General features: G+C 37.2%; 1 long non-coding RNA gene across 1 annotated transcript; it reads right to left on the bottom strand.

Annotated features, from left to right (window-relative positions):
* Positions 1-9,653: 9,653 nt before the first annotated feature.
* On the bottom strand, positions 9,654-13,557 carry LOC107810635 (uncharacterized). Its single transcript, XR_001653702.2, has 3 exons — positions 13,259-13,557; positions 10,205-10,368; positions 9,654-10,124 (listed from the first exon to the last, which is right to left on the bottom strand). It is a non-coding gene; the product is annotated as an uncharacterized LOC107810635 (long non-coding RNA).
* Between the last annotated feature and the right edge of the window lie 977 nt (positions 13,558-14,534).

The raw sequence follows: 14,534 nt of genomic DNA, 5'->3' as shown, positions 1-14,534 counted from the left end.
CTGCCCCTTTTATTAATCACCCCATCTGTTCAATTACAAGATTATTACAGACCCAGAATTAAATCTGAATAATTACATAAGCAGACCACTATAGGCCCAACGACAGGACCAGCACCGATAACCCAGTATTTTCCAGGACTTCGATAGCTCTAGTAGCCTCGAATTCCCACTCATAAGATCAGTCTAATAAGTCTAGATCCAACAGCCAAGCCCAGCATCACATAAAACCAAATACCAGGTCCAAATGAAGGACATGGCCACACAAGCAATAGACTATGTGTTGTACAAATTGAACAAAATAGAAAGTCCACATACTTATTTCCCAGGACTATAAAGCATAAGCAAATTCGTGTGGCATGTTGGCAGGACACGCATAAGCAAATTCATGTTTGCATTTTGGACATGATTGACAATAGACTATTACTAAAGAGGTTTTAAACACAGATGTGGTCAAAAGCAACTTAAGACAATTTCAAGCGAGGGATCTAATTATGAAAAGTTGAAGGATCAACAGAGCACAGTCTTAATAGAGTAGTTTTAGCATAAAGAATGACAATATAAGTTCAAATAAGTTAAAGAGCAGTATGTGCAAAATTAGTAGAATTGAGGAGGCATATCACTTAGATCAACATGGCAAGCATACATGCTTAGTTTTCAGAACAACAGGATTATAGCACAGCATAAATAGGCCTAAAAGAGACTAAAAACTAGGAGATTAAGGCATGAAGGTCTAACAAAGTTATAGTCAGATAATGGCAAGTAAACAAGCAAGTAGGCATGGTTTATAACAATCGATAAGAATCTTAATCACAAAGGTTTCTAAGTCCAAGGATCATGGTAGGAAGATATGTCAATCTTAAGGTCATAGAATAGACAAACTTTAGAACTTAAGCCAGTCATAATGGTAAAACTAAGTGTGTTGGAGCTTAACTAAAAACCTGGCAATACTAAAGAACACAAGATTGACCAAATATCAAAGTAGCAATATATTAGGCTAAAACATTGAGACAATAATGGACACATAAGGTTCATGTAAGCAGAAGAGCAGTAGAACATGCATGAGGGATTCATTAGAAAGAAATTCACTCAAACAAGTTGTGGGCAGGAGATAACATCCTTAAGAAATGCAGAAACCTAAGGCAAGGCATGAGGAAAGGCTTTTGAAGAGTATCTAGTAATCAGAGTAGCATAACAGGCTGAGAATAATCATAAACTATTCCATTGCGCACATATAACAGGCATGAAACCCAGAATTCAAATAGGCTCAGATGAACAGGGGCAAGGATAATGAAATCAAATACGAACATGAACATGAAAAGAGGCAAACAATATCGTATTGATTCACAATAATCAGAATGTCATGAACACCAATAAAAGAGAATAAATTTTCAGAGTCTTATTACTCACCAATTTACAGAATTAACGAGCTAATAAGGCAGATATTAAGAACCAACAGCTTGCCTATCAGTAACACGGAAAGAACCGCAAAAATCCCAAATTTCTCAGTGCGTCAGAGTTCCCAAGGGCTTTAAATGAACCCAGGGCAGTGCTCATACTGAGAAAGGTTGAATAATAGAATTTCGGTGGCCTTGGCTTTCAGCCGGCCAAAGTCTCAAATTTTAGAGTAGTAGAATGAGTGGGAGTGAGAGAATAACAATGATTAAGATTCGTTTAAGGGTATTTAGGGGAGGGGGTTATATAGTAGTTAAATCAGACGAGTAAATAAGGAAAGAAGTCAATCAAACATAAACAAGGAAAGGAAAAATATACATGCAATCATAAAGCAACCAGTAAAGTAAAGAAATCAAAATTCAAACCCTAATTAGGGTTCAATGTTTGAAAATCCGTCTACTAGTATGAAAAATCAACTATTCTTCTGTGTATATGGACGAGATATTGTCCAGATCTTAGCGATTGAAGTTGAACAGGCCCGAATCTGAGAGATGGTACTTGCCAAGTTTAGGCAAGTACTAAGTAACACCATAGTCTTGCAAGTAACAACGAGGTAATGCGTAGAAGGTAAATAAATCATAGAAGGAATCCATGATTTGCTCGGATTTGGAGAAGATTAGGGAGGCGGCTAGGATTTTCGAAGGAGGGAGAAGAAGAGATGAGAGAGTACAGAGGCAGCGGGGTGGGTGATTTGTCTTTAGGGTTTGGGGGTTATGGGGATATAAGGAGAGGCAGGGATTTATTATGGGTCGTTGATCATTTGAGATCAACGACCGAGATTGAATAGGAAACTGGGCAGGTCAGAAGGTAATGGATCATTTGGTTGGGCTGCTGAGGTTATTGGGCCAATTTTGGTCCGGAAATTGGACTTAAAATTGGGCTTTTATTTAAATACACGAAATTTATCCAAAAATAATTTATAAAAATACTTAATAAATAAATAAATATATTATATATGCACTAAAATAATTAACAATAATCATTTAGCATTATAAAAATATAAAATGCTATTTTGACACAAATAATGTAATAAAAGAGCACTTATGTATGAACATAGGCTATTATTGCAAAGATTACATAAATAACTAAAATATAGATATAATTATATGAAACGATATAAAAAAATATTTTAAAACATGTTTGTGGGTGTAAAATAATAAATTAAGATTATTGAGTTATTGCAAATAATTTAAGGGAATAATTAGCAAATATTCAAGTAATTTTAATGCAATAAAAAGCTCTGAAAATTATGAAAAATTATGAAAAATGCTTGTATAAATCTTGTAAATTAAGTAATGATGCAAAATGACATTTTGAAAAGATATATATACTATTTAGAAAAATATGAGGGCAAAATTGGGTATCAACACCTACAACAATAGTTATCAGTTGAGCATTCAGATGGCATCGTATGAGGCTTTGTATGGTAGACAGTGCCGGTATGCAGTGGGTTGGTTCGAGCCGGGCGAGGCTAGGCTATTAGGTACAGACTTGGTTTAGGATGCTTTGGAAAAGGTTAAATTGATTCAGGATCGACTCCGTACAGCCCAGTCTAGACATAAGAGTTATGCGGATCGGAGGCTCGCGATGTTGCATTCATGGTTGGAGAGCGGGTCTTGCTCCGGGTTTCGCCCATGAAGGATGTTATGAGGTTCGAAAAGAAGGGCATATTGAGCCCTAGGTATATCAGGCCTTTTGAGATTCTTGAGAGGGTTGGAGATGTGGCTTACAGACTTGCACTACCACCTAGTCTCTCTATAGTTCATCCAGTATTCTATGTTTCCATGCTCCAGAAGTATCATGGCGGTCCATCTCATGTGTTAGACTTCAGCTCAGTCCAGCTGGACAAGGATCTATCTTATATTGAGGAGCCAGTAGCCATTTTGGATAGGCAAGTTCGAAGTTGAGGTCAAAGAACGTCACTTCAGTGAAGGTTCAGTGGAGGGGTCATCCGGTAGAGGACACGACTTGGGAGACCTAGCATGATATGCGCAGTGTTATCCTCATCATTTCACCATTTCAAGTATGTCTCTATACTCGATCAAGGACGAACATATGTTTTAAGAGGGAGAAGATGTAACGACCCGGCCGGTCGTTTTGAGAGTATTAGCCTAGAACCCCTATTTATTGCTCCCTCTATTACATTTTTGGGTTTTATAACTTACCGGGAGGATTTATCTTTTTATTTTCGGAGTGAAATGGGACATATAGTCCCTAAAATAAAAGTTTAAGTCGTAGAAATTGACTGTAGTTTGAATTATGTGAAGACGACTTCGGAATGGAGTTTTTACAGTTTCAATAGCTCCGAAGGGTTATTTTGGTCATAGGAGCATGTCCGGATGTTGTTTTGGAGGTTCGTAGGCCATTTCGGCGCTAATTGGCGAAAGTTGGAAACTTGGGTAAATTTTTGAAAGTTTGACCAGGGTGGCCTTTTTTATATCGGGGTCAGATTTCGATTCCGGAAGTTGAAACATATCCGTAATGCCATTTATGACTTGTGTGCAAAATTTGAGATCAATCGGACTTGATTTGTTAGGTTTCGGCATCGGATGTAGAAGTTTGGAGTTCTAAAGTTCATTTGGCTAAAATCGATGCATAATTTGTGTTTCTAGCGTTGGTTGATGCGATTTGAAGGCCTGACTATGTTCCTATGATATTTTAGGACTTGTTGATATTTTTGGTTGAGGTCCCGGGGGCCTCGGGTATGATTTAGATCATTTTTGGACTTAGAGGAATAGCTGATGCTGGGTTGTTTGACTCGCATAAGGGAGCTTTGAGTCGCAGATGCGGAGCTAGCCTTGCCCAACAGTGGTCGCAGAAGCGAAATATTTTCTGCAGAAGCGCCTTCGCTTCTGCGATGGCAGGAGCGCATGAGCACTTTGGGTCACACGTGCGATCCTTGTACCGCAGAAGTGGTTCCGCAAATGCGGGCCCTTTTCCGCAGAAGAGGAAGTCCAGAACTTAAGTGTTTTCCGCACCTTCGACTCTTCCTTCCGCAGGTGCGGCATCGCAGAAGCGATACTTGGGCCGCAGATGCGGTTTGACTGGGCAGAAAAAAAAAACGAGGGTTTGATCTCATTTTCATTTTGGGATTTAGAGAGCTCGGTTTGAGGCAAAAATTTGATGGATTTTCAGATGAAACATTTGGGTAAGGATTCTACACTCATTTTTGATTAATATCCACTAATCTATCATGAATTTCTTCATTTAATTAAGGATTTGGGTTGAGAAATTGGAGGAAAAAGGTGGAAGATCCTTAGGTCGAATTTTGAGACTTTAATTGAGGTCTTGGTATCGGATTTGTGTAATTTTGGTATGGGTGAACTCGATATCGAATGGGTGTTCGTATTTTGTGATTTTTACCCGATTTCGAGACGTGGGCCCGGGTCAACTTTTTGGGGCGATTTTTCAATCCTTTGCTAGAGTCGTAGTTTCATTATTTAAATTAGTTTTTTGTAGTTGTATTCATAGTATGTAATTGCTTTTGGATAGATTTGGGCCGTTCGGAGTCGGAAAATCAAGGGAAAGGCATTCTTATTGACTGACTGAGCTCGGTTCGAGGTAAGAGACTTGTCTAACCTTGTGCGGGGGAAATCCCCTTAGGACTTGGTGTTGTTGTAATAATTTGTGATATGTGAACGCCGTATACGCGAGGTGACGAGTGCGTACACGGGCTAATTGTGAAAATTTTAGTTTTTGCTGAGTAGTCTTCTTTTAAATTCCTTAACTGAATTGACTTAGCATGTGTAGTTGTCATGTTTAGCCTAGTATCGCATGTCTACGTGTCTTAAACTTTACTTGAAATTCATGCAACATGCTTAGTTGAATTTCATATTTCATTGATTATTATATTCGGTCTTTAACTGTAGTATTCCTTGTCGTAAATTCGTTGTCCCATAATTCATAAGTTGTATATTTACTTTTGGGACTACGAGGCGGTACTTCGGGAGATCCCCTGTTGCATATTTACTTTTGGGACTACGAGGCGGTACCTCAGGAGATCCCCTTATCGTGTATTTACTTATAGGACTACGAGGCGGCACCTCGGGAAATTCCCTTGTTGCATATTTATTTTTGGGACTACGAGGCGGCACCTCGGGAGATCCCCCTGTTGCATATTTACTTTTGGGACTACGAGACGGTACCTCGGGAGATGCCCCTGTTGTGTATTTACAGCTGGTACTACGAGGCGGTACCTCGAGAGCGCCCCTGTTGGTTTACCTCTATTTGTTGTGTTGTTACCTTTCTGTAATTTCTTGTTGTTCATTTCTTAATCATTCATTGTATTATTATATTTTCTGCCTCATTTCCTTTTATTCCAGTAGGGCCCTGACCTGACCTCATCACTACTCTACCGAGGTTAGGCTTGGCACTTACTGAGTACCGTTGTGGTGTGCTCATACTACACTTCTGCACATCTTTTTGTGCAGATCTAGGTTCTTCCTACCTGACCAGATACTAGTGAGTTGGACCGTACAGGGAGATTTCAAGGTATATCTGCCAGCGTCCGCAGACCTCTGAGTCCCCCTCTATTCTTATTATGTTGCTTCCCTTATTCCCTTTAGACTTTGATGTATAGAGACACTTAGTATTTTCTCTTAGAAGCTTGTAACTTATTTCTACCGGATTTTGGGAGTTGTATCTATTTCGAATCGTAATTTGATTTATGTTGTATGTTGAGATTTGAGTTTCAGTTTTATATTTCTATTATTTCGCATAATTGTTACCTAGTCTTAGAAACTAGGTGCCATCACAATATCCTACGGAGGGAAATTGGGGTCGTGACAGAGAGCCAACTGTTGAGGGTGACCAAATAGAAGTTGATGATGATGTTTTAGAAGAAGGTGAATCTGATAAAGATACTTAAAGTAGCTCAGCTTCTGAACATGATGAGCTGTTTGAAGAAGGTGTTGAAGACTATGTTAGTGATGTGCATGAAGAGTTTAGAGATTTCAGGCAAGAGAGAAGGTCTTTTCAGAGGAAAAAAATAAGAGGGTAAGAGCACCTGACAGTAAAAAAGTTCCTTTAACTGAAGGAAGTCCTAAGTCAAAACCTGATTTAGGATATGATGAGCGTGCTGCTGCCCAATAAACTCCTGGCCAAAAAAGGAACTTAGATGGTATTTTTTGTGGTGATGAACTTTACTATGGAAGCTCTGAAGCAGGCAGTTTTGAAACAGATTATGAGGCAGATGGGGAAGAAGTTGAACAGAAGATAAAATCTTTCAAGAGGAAGAAGGATACTAAAAGAATTATATTTGAACTACTTGTGAGAAGATTGTTTGGGAATTGGGACTTGTATTTGAGAATGTTGATAAGTTTAGAGAAGCAGTGACAAAATATGCAATTCAAGAGAAGAAACAGATTGAAAAGTATGTGAATGAACCTGGAAGAGTTAGAGTGAAGTGTAGCAAAGAGGTTGTAAGTGGTTATTGTTTGCAAGTTTTGATGAAAATAGTAATAACTTTATGGTTAAAACATACTACCCAATTCACAAGTGTGTAGAAATTAATAGAAACCATCTTTGCAACTCCAAATATTTGGCCAAGCGATTTAGGGACAGAATCATTGAACAACCAAATATAAGGATTTTTAAGTTTCAAGAGACTATAAGAAAAGAATTGGGTATTCATGTTGGCAAGACAACTGCTATGAGAGATAGGGCCAAGGTGTTGACAGAAATAATGGGTGATCACATTGTTGAATTTAAGAGAATTCATGATTATAGGGATGAAGTACTAAGAACCAATCCAGGTAGCACTTGTGTGTTTAAAGTTGGAGAGAGAGATGCAAATGGTAAGCTTGTGCTTTTGTCATTTTATGTCTATTTTGATGCTTTGAAAAAAGCATTTCTATATGGTTGTAGAAGGTGTATTGGTTTGGATGGTTATTTTCTAAAGGGGGCATGTAAAGGACAACTATTGGTGGTTGTGTGTAAAGATGGCAATAATCAAATGATGCCCATTGCCTTGGCTGTTATGAAGTATGAAAATGCAACTACATGGTCATGGTTTGTGAAGTGTGTGCAACATGATCTTCAGGTAGGAGATGGCACAAATCTGACACTAATTTCTGATATGCAAAAGGTCATTTCTATTCCATTATTCCATAAATGATTCTTTAATTCCTTATCATCTCTTTTTAATTATTTATTGACAGATTATTTTCTTGTAGGGACTAGAGTGTGATATAAGAGAGCTTCAACCAATGGTTGAACATAGGACGTGTGCCAGGCATATCTTAGCTAATTGGTCAAAAAACTGGAGGGGTATTGAGAGAAGGAATGCATTTTGGAGGTGTGCAAAATCCACATATAAAGCTGAATTGAAAATGAATCTGGATGAACTTAACATGTTAGGAAGTAATATTGTTGAGGATTTGTTGTACTACAATAAAAGAAAGGTGGTGTAGGATTTACTTCTCAAAGTTTAGTAAGTGTGATGTGGTAGACAACAATATGGCTGAGAGCTTCGATGCATGAATTTTAGCTGCAAGGCACAAAACAATAATTACTATGTTTGAATAGATTAGATTGAAGATGATGAAGAGGATTGCTCAGCTAAGAAACTTCTCAAATACATGGATAACTGACATATCTCCTATGGCTTTGAAGAATTTAGAAGAAAATATTTCAAAGTCAATGAAATTCACAATTCATTGGAATGGTGAATATGGTTATGAAATAGAGGAAGGGCCATATAAAAAGCACATTGTAAGTATGGATAATCTGAGTTGTAGTTGCAGAGCATGGCAACTTAGAGGCATTCCTTGCCAACATGCCATTATAGCAATGCATTTCAAGAGACTAGAGCCTATAAGGTATATTGCTCACAGGTATACCAAAGAAACCTACCTCAAGACTTATTCACACTTTATTCAACCAATGAATAGTATGGACATGTGGCCACAATCTAAAAATCTACCACTAGCACCTCCTGAAATCAAGCCAATGCCAGGGAGGCCAAAGAAACTAAGAAGGAAAGAAGTCACTGAATCCAGAAAAATAGGAAAGTTGAGTAGGTGTGGGGGCCAAGTGACTTGCAGTTTGTGTAAAGCAAATGGACACAATAAGAGAGGTTGTCCACATGCTGAAGGTTCAACATCTGTTGTTGTTGCTGCTACTACTACTATTGCTGCTTTATCAATTGTTTCTGCTCCTGCTTCACCAATTGATGTTGTTGCTACTTTAGCATCTGTTCCATATGCTGGAAGAGGAAGAGAAAGAGGTAGAGGAAGGGGAAGTGCCCCACCTACTGCTGCTGCTTCATCATCTTGTGGTTCAACAAGTATTTCTAGAAGAGGTAGGGGAAAGAAAAGTGCTCCACCTACAGATTCATCAAGTATGCCATATGTTGATTCAACAAGTGCTTTTGTAAGAAGAAGGACTAGATGAAGGGGAAGTGAAATGGATGCTAGAGGAAGGGGAAGGGGAACTGGTGGCTTTGAGAGTTCAAGTGGCTTGGAGGGTTGGTTTAATTGTTCACGGGGGTCTGTTAACAATGCTCCTGAAAAGGGAAGGAATCCAACTGGTTCTGGCCCTTTTAAAAGGCCAAGGATGGTAGGGGTTGGTTTAATGGTTGCTGACAGTGGATACACTGCTTTCAATGTAAGTATTTAGTGTTGTTCTTCAATTTATAGATAATAAAACTTAGGTTAACTAGCATTGCTCTTCTTTCTTGCAGCCTGGCCTACCAAGTCAAAGGGTTGTGAATCTTGGAGCAAGAACAGTTACAAGTTCAGCAAAGGTTATTAGAGACATTGGATATCAGCCGAGAACATGAGTGAAATGGAAAGGAAAAGCAACAATAACCTCAAGGAGACTACAAAAAATGAGGGGAAATAAAATAATTCAAACAAGATCAAAGAGGGATGCTGCAGCAAAGAATGCAAGCCAGAACACAACATCTGGAATTTAGAACCTTTAACTATTTAGACTATGTATTATGTAGATTAAGTACTTCCTTTTGTTAATATTGCACCTGTATGTTGGCTTCTTTTTGTTGATACTGCACTTGTTTTGTTGGTTACCTATTCTGCTTATAGCAGACTCAAACAATTTATGCAAATGATCTGTTTGGTATTGCTTTAGTTAATGTCGTTCATTATTCTCTTGTAACTATGCACATGCAGCAAATGATCTGTTTGGTATTTCTTTAGTTAATGTCGTCCATTATTCTTATGTAACTATACACATGCAGCATATATGTACAAACTCAAGTTCCATTCATTGTTGTTCAACCAAAAAAAGGAGATTAACTCCTACAAACTACAGAGAATTGGAGCTCCGAACTACAGTTAATGTCACAAAAATCGGAGATTAACTCTAACAAACTACATAGAATTTGAACGATTACCATATAAACAGATAACATATAATCAGACACAACAAAATACATAAGATGCCCTTCCTATTATAAAGATTCCAGCTGTGATTCATCTTTTCCTTTTGGTTCAACCCTTGATTGATCATCTGATGACCCTCTAACTCTTGCTCAACCTCCGTCCATTATTCATTCTCTATCTCATGCTCAATTTCCACCAATTGAGTCTTCAATGATTCATAATTGGCTAATCCTTCTACAATCTCCCTCAATTTATTCACCAATCGTGGAAGGACAAACCTAGAACGGTCATCAATAGCACCCCTCCATCGAAAATATTTACAAACTTGGTCTGAAATTTGAAGAGATATAAATCATTTCAAAGTAACCAGAAAATAGGGACAATATCAATCCAATTGTCCAAATACTTACACCATAGTATGGACAAGACCATAACCGTCTTTCAAGGTTCCTAGTCGACCAAGAAGTTTGCAATGACAGCAAATCTCCATGCTTGCAACGCACCTTCAGATTCAACATTGGGTCATGCTCGTCCATACAAAGTTGATTCAAGTTAATTGCTTCCATTTCAAACACTGAAAAACAAAGAATTAGCCCAGATTAATTTCAATAGAGAACCCTAAAAACAATCCGTAAAATATGACTAAGAAAATTAAAGATTGAGGAGGAGAAGTTAATACTATACAAGAAGGCTGCAATGCAAAAAAAATCCCTTTCGATTCACCAAAATCGAGCTTCAATGGCGGATGAAATTGGGTGTGAAAAAAGAGAAAGAATTCTAACCTAATTAAATAAATGGTATGTGACCGTTAAATAAAGGTATGGAAGTATAAATTATATCATTCATGCGCTCAAAAATCGTGCAGACACGATGTGTGCCAGCTGGGCCACGAAGGTGTATTTTAATTCACTAAAAATATATACAGGGAGGGTCATAGGACACCCGTATTTTTAAGGGGTGCAACTGACACTTTAGTACTACCCCAATGGGGTAATTATATATTATCCCATCCAGAAATGCTATACTTTATTTTGTATGAATAAAATCACTCAATATAGTGCTTCTCTAATAAAATAACAACCAAATTTGTCTTAAAATAATATGACACAGCAAGATAAATTATTTTTTTATGTCATATACACTTGAAACTCACAAATAAAACAAACTTAAAGATGACCTATATCTTATACCCAACCTACCCACCCACGGACAAATCAAAATGGATATAATCTAAATTATACATATATTAGATTTGGTGGCACTACTTTCCAAATTTTGATTTTGTAGTTCATCACAAAATATTATCCTATTTATATTTTACGAGAGATATATAAATAACCCAAGACATTTATCTAAATAATATGGAAGAAATTTATGTAGTATCATTTTTTTCTATTTAAATTGTAAATGAACGCGGAAAATAATGTCCGTTTTACGTTCTTTGGGCATATAATCGGTTTGAACTCTTTCCCTGCATTAGCAAGTTCTCTCTCTTTTCCTGTAGGAACATTTGTAGATTTAGTATCTCAAACTCCAATGCTTGTTTTGAATCAAGCAATTCAAAGTATCTATCAATTTTTTCTCGAGAAAAATACAAGGAAGTGTTGTGAATACATTATTCGATGTTATATTGGTTATTGGTTTGCCTACTTTTCTTACATTTTCTATTATTATTTTTACATTTGTTTCATTATTATTTTTGTCTTTGTATGTAAGCTTCTTCTGCTTTCAAAGCTAAGCTTCTGTAGAGACGACGGGAGCACCACCAAAGACAGATGCGTCGAAGAGATGTCACGTAACACTATCTTATCTAAAATTTTATTAATGGTTTGTTTGAAAATTCATATGTAATTACTAGACTGTAATTACTAAGGTAGTAGTTCCACAATATAATAATTACAATGACCTGTTTGTTTGTCATGATGTAACTATGATATAATTATATGTATCATGTTTGGTTGTACAAGTGTAATTACAGTGGATATGACATATACTTTATAACCATTGGGCAAAGTTTTTAGGTATGGTTTAGGTAAGGGCTGCAGATTGTATAGAAATTATTTATGTGAAGTCATGTGGTTAGTGGCACATGAATCTAACATCGAAGGAGTTCTACCTAACTGAGGAGACAAACAATGTACAACATAATTAACTGCAGGTAACTGAAACATTGGAAGGTGACACACACCCACAAAGTTGGCATATGTAACATTTTCACCAAAGGAGGATGATGACCATGGGAGATATGAGCCTGTTGGAATACTGACATGAGATGTTAACATTGTTCTTTATCGAAACCATAAGCTATGGAGTCACCAGGTTTGGCCATAGGTACCAAATCAGAATGATTTTCTTCTACTTGGACACAGGATGTAACCTCTTGTTTTTCGAGAACTTGAAATCATCAGGGAAGCCATGAAGCATGTAGCACTTATCCACTGTGTGCCCAAGCTTCTTGCAATACTTGCAAGATAGAGAGGATGAAACCTTTTTTGAATCAAAATTGTTCCTTTGACTATAAGACGTGGTGTTAGATTGTTGGTTCAAATGATGGGATGGATGATTTGAAGTAGCAAAAAAAGATGTTAAGTCACTAGAAAACCCAAGAGCTAGAGGTTGATTCTCCTTTTGACTTTCATCATGCTGAAGTAGAGAGTAAGACTCACTAATATGAGGGAGAGGAGACATCAACATGATGATGCTCTTGACTGTGGAATAAGACTCATTTAGTCCACTGAGGAATTGGAAAAGATGTTGATCTTCAATGAATTTGGGTAGAGCTCCACAAGATTAGGTGGGTCCAACATAAGCAGAATTCAGTTCATCCCAAAGTGTCCTCATCTTCGTGAAATAGGTGGCAATATCAGAAGAACCCTATGAGGTAGAGCTGATTTCTCTTTGGATCTGAATGTATTTGGACTCATTCGATTGCCCAAGTCTTTCATTAATATCTCTCCATACATCTTTAGCAGTAGTGAGACACATAACACTTACTACTATCTCCCTAGTCTATTTAATAATCCAAGCTTTTACCATATCATTACATCGTTCCCATAGGAGTAACAGGGAGATTCAGGTGGCGGCCGAGGGACTTTACCAATGATTAGCCCTAATTTGTTCTTAGTTGACAAGGAAGTTAACATACTACTACGCTAGTGAACAAAACTAGTTCCATTAAAATAAATAGCAACCAATTGACTACCAGGACTGTTGGACGGATGCACATATAAGAGATGAGATGAATCTTTAGTAGACTCAACAAAACCATCACTAACGGCTTAAGGACTCGCCATGACTATATGATATACCTACAAAATTCAAGAAAATTAAAATACCATATGAAAGCTATCAAGAAAAAACGAGAACAACAGCACGAAAATCAATTTTTCCCGCAAACTTTAGACAAAACCTTCATTTCGTGTTGATTAGAGACATGCAAATGGAAAGGAGCAAATTTTACCCACCTTATTTATATCCCTGAAGAAGCTAAGGCCTTGTAAGTATAGAATTAGATGAAAACGCGAAAAAATCCTAGACTCAAATCAGGCGAATCTCACAGCACCAAACACAAAACGTCGAAACTCCGACAACAGGTACTATCGGACGGAAGCTAGCAACAAGACGGATCGGATGTCACGCTCTGATGCCATAATAGATTTTGTGATATTCAATCGATCGAGATTGAGATTTCGAAAAAGAACCCTAGATCGGGTAATTGAAGAGAGAGAAATGACAGAAAATTTAGAAATTGAATATCTCTCTCTTTTCTTTTCTTTTTTAATTCTAGAGAATTATCATGCTTATATACTTATTACAATTGGGCCGGGTATAATACACTTAGGCTCACATAGTTATTACATTGTAATGAGCTGAAAAATGAAAATAAGACTAGGACTAGACTGCTTTCAAGCATTGGGCCTCGTCTGCTGATCATTAAGCTCAACAAAGGCTGGCACCACTTCTTTAAATTCAGATGACAACCCTAGCGCACTTCTGACTCGTTTTTTTTTCTTTTCTTTTCTTTTTCAGTTTTGGTGGACAAAATTGGTCACAACTGAGACTTCTGAGTTCAGGCCATTACTCTTGGCATCCTAGCATCAGTTGGTCATAACTGACACTTCTAACAGGTCCCAAGCTACACCACTCTTGACACTCTACCAATCCATCACTCTAAGTCTCAGTCTCAAGCGTTGATCAACTTGCTTTAAAAGTAATTGTTATAGATTGAAGATAAGAGTTTAATTCAAAAATTAACTATGAGATGAAGAGCTTATTCATCCTACAAATCTATTATCAATACTCGGTTGCGATTAATGAGGAATTCAATCTATTAACTTCTTCGATACAGTGGTGTTTTTTACGCGGTTGACAAACTAAAGCCGAGGGTTGATGAATAATGCATTTTCACTCCTGGGAATGAGGTACTATTCATTAGCCATGAGAGGGAGGATAAATGTCAACTCACGTTTACAAATTAGAAATAGTAGTTGCGACTTGTCAGGCCTTTCTTTTGTTTAATAAAAAATGAGGCTTCTATAGTTTTCTGCGTTAGGAATGTATCGGCATCCCCAACTCGCGCTCTTGGTCAAAGTAAAAGCATAATACTAGTATAAGTTATAACATTATAACTAAATAATAATGTGTTCCCTGTTGGAGATAATTATATAGTATTTCTTAAGTTTTTTCTAAAATCGATCATTGTATTTGTATTTTAGATTATCTGGTTGTTCTCCTACTTTT

The sequence above is a fragment of the Nicotiana tabacum genome, chromosome 4 (assembly GCF_000715075.1).
Source record: "Nicotiana tabacum cultivar K326 chromosome 4, ASM71507v2, whole genome shotgun sequence".
Taxonomy (NCBI): domain Eukaryota; kingdom Viridiplantae; phylum Streptophyta; class Magnoliopsida; order Solanales; family Solanaceae; genus Nicotiana; species Nicotiana tabacum.
The sequence above is the reverse complement of the archived record's forward strand: the minus strand, read 5'-3'. Positions and strand labels throughout refer to the sequence as shown.